Below are 7,400 nucleotides of genomic sequence, written 5' to 3' on the forward strand. Positions count from 1 at the left end.
GTCAGTCAGTCAGTCAGTCACTTGCTCACTCCCTCACTCACTGTCTAAACTGTTGTTTCTGACATATATAAATAAATGTTTAATTATAATACTCACTAACTTCCAAACCTTTCATTCATCATCACTTGCCACTGGCACCGTGCGTGCGTGCCTGTGTGTGTGTGTGTGTGTGTGTGTGTGTGTGTGTGTGTGTGTGTGTGTGTGTGTGTGTGTGTGCATGTGTGGTGTGTGCGTGCGTCAGCCATTGCAGATGATGGCGCAGCCATTCATGGCAGCTAGGTCCTCTCTAATAGATTGATGAAGTCCCTGTGCTGTGCCCATCCTCCGAAGAATCCATAGTCATTGGAGGTGCAGCACATTCCTATCACCATGGCGCAGGGCCAGCCGAGGAGCCAGCAGGCTTGCAGGAGTTGTGGAGCTGCAGAGCAAGAGCCCTCCCACCCCTCATTTTCTACCCAGCAGGCCTGAGTGAGTTGGCATCTGTATGTAAATCAGCCCAATGATACAGAGAATTAGCCCCCCCCCTCTTTCCCCCCCAATTATTTTTCATTAAGACGGAAATAGTCCAAAATTACAGGCAGCTGTCATGCCAGTCGGAAAGTGCTGCACCAACTCAGCAGAGTTGTAAAAATCTCAGAAAACAGAAAATAAATATTTCATTTCTTTCATTTTCTTTCATTCCGTTTGATCATTTCATTTGTATTATTGTTAAGTTTTAAGTCATCTGCTTTGGGGATATTTCTAAATCACTCATGGAGTGAACTACCATAAAGATAAGGGACATCTGAACAGCTCCCACTCTTTAACCCATTTTGGACTGAGGTCGATTAAAAAAAAGGCTTCTAAATCCTAACATTTTTCTGAAAAAACTTTCTATGTCAGTGGCGCTCAACCTTTTTCATGTCAAGGACCCCCATCTCAAAATATGTAGTTCCAGAGACCCCCCAGAAGCAAATATTTTAGTTAAAAATGTTAGCTCTGAAATATATATTCAATGATTTGCGCCACATTTTAACGATTTTTCAAAAATAGCAGACATTTTTCAATAGCTAAATCATAACATAATGTTTAAAACACCAAAAGGGGTTCCCACCCAAAATGGGTTAATATACTCTTAATTAATTGTGCAGATATCCTTCATTTTTGTAGTAACTTCTTTATCCTGCAACTGAACCCAATAGAGTCCCGCACCCTTTCATGACGACGAGCCCGGAAGAGAATTTCCCATTCATTATTCCCATAGACGTTTCAAAAAGTATTTATTGAAAGACCTGTAAGCCTCAGAGAAAGCCAACTCGGACAGTGACAAATCATGAGAAGTTTGGTCCAATGGGCCGAACAAATAATTATAGAAAGAAGAAAAACAACAAAAAAGTTTTTTTTACTTCTTTTTAATTATTTGTTCGGCCCAAAACATTGTGTTTATTGTCATGATTTGTCATGATCCGAGTTAATTGGCTTTGTCTGAGGCTTAAAAGGTCTTTAAATAAATACTTTCTGAAACGTCTATGGGGAAAAAAATTCATTGGAAATTCACTTCCGGGCCACTCGTCGGGGGTGGGACTGCGACACTCTATTGGGTTGGAAGTCAGTCAACTTTTGTTTTTTTAAATGTTTTTTTTTGTGGCTTTCGCCTTTATTTTATATTTTTTATGGAGGGACAGACAGTAGGCTGACAGGAAATGGGGAGAGAGATGGGGGGAAGACATGCAGTAAAAGCCGTCGGGATCGGGAGTCGAACCCGCGGCACACTGCCAGACTGGGTTACCAGCCAAGGTGCCTGGACCACTGAGCCATGGCCCAGGGAAGTCAGTCAACTTTGATAAATGAGAGACCAGGTACAGTTATTAAGACCTGCAAGACTAAAGCCTAACTAATGCTTCGTCGCACAACGAAAAGAACAGATTTTCGAACACCAAAAATCAATTATTTTCGACAAGCGACACCGCTGTGGGACGAAGCTTAATGGCCTCAAGGTAAGGAGATACCCTGCCCACAGGGAAGGGGTCCGGTGCACGCTGCACTAGAGAGCAGGGTACACAGCAAATTCAATTCAATTGATTCAATTAATTGATCCATTTGTAACTCTAGGAGGGTACAAATGCAACCAAATGGACTCTTACGGTTCCACGTGGTTCCATTTGTGCCCTCCCCGAGTTAAATTCACACTGAGCACTTTAATGAGTAAGACGTTCTGGCCCACCGCTCACTTGTTTGACCCCCTGACCCCTGCACCTAGGTGCCCTGTAGGGAGAAGAGAGGTCAGCGCCCTGGTGAAGCCCCTCTCTTTGCATTGCTGTAGAAGCAGGTGCTGGAAGGGGACTGACCTCTTGAAAAACAATAGCTAGGGGATGCTGCCTTATTTACTGGGTCTGAATACACCACGTGCCTCGTTCCCAAAGGGTCGAAGGGGGGGTCCAAAAAACGACAGCTTAATTAAGCAGCCCCTCCTCCACAAAGGCATATCTGCATGCTTAATGTAGAGCAGTGATTCCTAAACAGTGTGCTGAGGCACACACACACTGGTGTCCCATGACGAGAACATGTCCAGATGTGCCTTGGAATTTTGTGATGACCACACATTAGTATTACAATATATACAACTATACAAAAAGTTATGAAGTATCTTTTAATGTACAATGTCAGTGCTTTGTGCACACTTATTTCCCAACATGGCAAAATTCTCACTTTCACTCTGGTGTCCTTATTTTTGGACATGCCATTATAGGCGCATTATAGCTCACGACACGTTTCATAACGGCACGCTGCGAACGTAGAGATGGGCGAGATTTTCACTACGAATACAATTGTGTCCATTGGTGTGCCTTAATTACCCGGCCTATCCCTAGACACCTTTAAAAACTCACCTGTTCTCCCAGGCCTTTTAATCCTTCTTTGGAAATTGGCTGGACCCTTTTTTTACTGCCTTACCTTTAGTGTATTTGATGCACTTATTTAATTGTATTTGCTGCCATTGCTCTTTGGGTTTTTATATAACCATGTGTTGAGCAATATGTGATATTTTTGTGAACTGATATTTTATATTTTATATTTTATATCGGCTGTTTTTAAATGTGCTTTATAAATGAAATTTACTTGACTTGACTTGACATAATTGGGCACCTTGAAAACCACCTTGAAAACCACCAATCCTTTTGCTTCAAGTTGCACAGACAGCAATCACATGGAGCAAATACGTATGTTCTTCTTCTTGTGTGTACATGAGCAGGGGGGGGGGGGGGTTGCACTCCATGAGCTTTCATTCATCATGACTGAATGAATTGACCATTGCATTGACTGCACAGAGGAGGCCCTTGTGTGATCTCCGCTTCTCTTGGCTCCAAACAGACCTCCTCTATACTACGTAGGCTACGGCGTGCTATTGAAGCCATGTGGGGACAAGATGACAGCGTCTGCCAGCTCCAATTGAGTCAATTCTAAAACTCAACAATGAAACTACTAGATATCCTGCGGCATTACATCTGAGACAGGTCTTCGGCCCATTTAGACCTGATGACGATTCTACAAAATGCCTTCTAAATCCTGACAGTTTTCTGAAAAACCCACGTTTCTATGTCAGTGGTTCTCAAACATTTTCATGTCAAGGACCCACAAAGATATATGTAATTGGCCGCTGACCTCCATCTGAAAATATGTAGTTCCAGGGACCCCGACAGAAGCAAAGATTTGAGTTAAAAACGTTCACTCTGAAAGAATATATATTCAAAGATTTGTCCCACATTTTCACGATTTTTCAAAAATAGCAGATCTATAAGCTCGTAGCACGGCACTCTGTGCCACATTATGAGCTTGTAGATCTGCTATTTTTCAATCGCTAAAGTATAACAGAATGCTTAAAACACCAAAATGGTTTCCCGTTCAGAATGGGTTAAGACTCAGAGAAGAAGGAGAGGGGACCCACAGTAAGATTCATTTAATCACTTTCAAACTGATGCCTATTTCTTCCAGCTCCAACATTTGTATGCATGCTGCCAGTAGGCCACTAATGGTTTTATACTGTTTTACTGCATGTCCTTTTATAATTGAAGTCAATGGGGCTCTGATCAGGCTGAAACTTTGCCCAAAGTTGGAGTCAAAAGTCATGATGTCATGATATCATAGATTCTGTGTCATATCATCTATGATCATAGACATAGATCACAGGCAGCTGGCCACATGAAATCTGAGATCTACAATGTCAGTTATCGACATTTTGAGGAGCGCTAACCCCTCTGGCCCCTATATGCCCAGCTTTTCCGGGTTTGTGTAAACACAAACATTGGCTTGTGATTGGCCGATCACCCCATAGCGATGAGTTGATTGGCTCAGCAAAGTACTGAAGGTAAAGGTGAGGGCAGAAAAGTGAAGATGGAAAAGTGAGGACGCAAATCGTGATTTGCCAGAATGAGATGATGCATTGATGATGTACAATGATAAGAGCGCCCCTTGCTTCACACGGGTGTGATTTTTGAGGGCGCTAGCCCCTCATATATACAGCTTTTGTCCCCCACACGTCTCATATTTGCCATTGACAATGAAACATTTGGTCATATGTGCCTCAAATATGACGTAAACACAAGCATTAAATGCCATTGAAATTTAAAAAAAAAATATATATATATATATATATATATAATGGTAAGAGCGCCTCTCACTTCATACGGGTGTGATTTTTCATTTTCAAATGAGGCTTTATGTGGTTAATTAACACTGTTTAGGTTTCTAGTGTAACATACTGTACAACACAGTTTTTAAGCCGGGATGTTTATGATTATGTAATATGCAGTGGTGTAAAGTAACTAAGTACATTTTACTTAAGTACTTAAGCACACTTTTGTACTTGACTATTTCCCATTTCCAATACTTCCAATACATTACTTTTACTCAAAATGTGTACTTTTACCCCACTACAATTATTTGAAAACTTTAGTTAGGCTACTAGTTATACTTTGGGGGTTTTAATTTGGATTACAAAACATACATTAACCACTTCAACCCTATACATTTCGCACATTTGAAAATAGCCGATCTACAAGCTACCGATCAAAAGATTTTGTGCACATTTTGAACTTGTGAAATGGGACATTCTGCATAATGAGTAGCCTACTTTTACTTTAATTCTAACTTTAAGTACATTTTGATGCCGATGCTTTTGTACTTTTGTACATTTTTGAATTCGGTAACTTTTACTTGTAACGGAGTACATCTACATTGTTTGCAGTATTTTATACTTTTACTTATAAGTAAAACATTTGAGTACTTTTCCCCACCACTGGTAATGCATGGCTGGTTACAATGCCTCCAGGGTGCCTGCTGTGACTGTCTTCACCAGATACCATCACAAAGAAGCCCTCTCCGCTCCAGAGGGACCTCATCTCGGACAGACGGAGATAATGAGCTGAAATCAGGATCCATTCGAGGCCTTGATTGATTGATTGATTAATTGAATGATTGATTGAAGTATTTATTTCACAGTTTGCAGAATTACAGTATACATTTCAAGCACAACTCAATACCAAAACATATGTCTAAACTGTGGACGACAGCATAAACTTCATAAAGCATTATTACACTTGTTTACAATAGGGTCCACCATTTTCAATTAAACATTTAGAGACTTACAAATATACACTTCAATATAGCCAAAAACAGGAAATCATCATAAAAGGAGGTATTAAAAAGGAAAAAAACATACAGTGAGGGGGAAAGGGGGTGGGTGGGGGATTCAGATTTTAACGGGGGCCAGTTTCGAATTGCCAGCCATCCATATAGGTTTTGAAGGAGTCAAGGGATTCGCAAGTTGTCTTAATGACTGTTGGTATAGGCATATAGGGCATTCCACATTTTGGTAGCATAGGAGCGAAATTAATTTAGTCCCTTATTTCCTCAGTTTCCTGCAGGCTTCAGCATAATGATGGACAAAAATGTGTGAAAAGAGATGAAACCAGAGACAGGAGCATCCCTGGGCTGGGCTCATTAAGGGCCCAATAAAAAACGTCAAAGCTACGAGGGGGCGGGGGGGGGGGGGGGGGGGGTGACCTGCCACAATAGATGTGTCTAATTAGCAAGTGCACTGCCTGGTTTCACTGACATATGCTCCTCAGTTGAGAAAGAGACAGAGAGAGAGAGAGAGAGAGAGAGAGAGAGAGAGAGAGAGCACTGCAGGAAGGGACTGTGCTCCTCCTCTCTGTCTCTCCTTTCTCTCTCTCTGCTCTCTCTCTTGCCCCGGCCCCTCCCTCCCCTGCTTCTCTTTATGCTCATGATGAGCAGGCTGTGTGTGTGTGTGTGTGTGCGTGCGTGCGTGCGTGCGTGCGTGCGTGCGTGCGTGCGTGCGTGCGTGCGTGCGTGTGAGAGAGCGAGAGAGAGATAGAGAGAGAGATAGAGGCACTCATAGGCCAGATAGAGAGAAGGGCTAAGGCCCTTTCTTAGCCCTTCTGCCTCAGCCTTACCGTAAGGAGGGTGCAGCAGAAGGTTTGGCCTCTAGGCACTGTAACAGAAGGGCTGACTTGACTTGAGAGTCATAAAACAGAACAACAAAAGGAGAAAGCCTGAAGGAGGAAGGCTTCTCCTTCTCGTCACATGACACCTGCAGAGAACTGCATTCATGATGTGCATGCAGGGTCTACTCGTGAGAGACCGTGTTTGCAGTTTAGTCAAGTCAAGTCTGACTTTTATTTATATAGCGCATTTAAAAACAACAGCAGTTGACACCCAATTAAAGTTATTTTCAGAAAACAGGTAGACCGTAGTCCATCCACAGTGCAGTAATAGAACATGTAATACAATAATAAAACAGGCCAAGCAAACAAAAACAATGAACAACAATAAACAAATAACTTTACACACACTGTATTAGAAAAAAATCTCCTAAATTCTGTAGCTTCTCGAAGCTTTTTGTTTTGTCGTCTCTATAAAGTTCAGTAAAGTTTTATTGTTTATTTATTGATTTTTTTATCCACGGGAGCGAATTCATAAATTGATACAAAAATAATTACAATTATGTTTTGTTTTCCAAATTATTTTCAAAATGCCAGAAATAACCCACAAGCTCACAGTGCATGGCACAGGGATGCGCCGAGCTTAATGTAGATCATCTATTTTAGCTATTTTTGTAATACACTGTTGTATATGACAAAGTGAAAAATAGGGCTTAAATGGATTCATACTAATTGATTTAGTCAATATAAATAAATAATTTTCTTAAAAAAATAATAAAACGATTATGAAAGATTATTGAAAATTAAAGACCTAGTTCACAGTGATGACATAATTCCTGATTCGATGCCACCATCAGTGGAAATAGAAGCAAATAGTGAATGATTGCGAACGCAGTGATTGCGAACGCAGTGAGCACTAACTATAGAAGCTGGCCTAAACTGTCTGTCTGTGTGTGTGTCTGT

The sequence above is a fragment of the Electrona antarctica genome, assembly GCF_951216825.1.
Source record: "Electrona antarctica genome assembly, chromosome: 2".
NCBI lineage: Eukaryota > Metazoa > Chordata > Actinopteri > Myctophiformes > Myctophidae > Electrona > Electrona antarctica.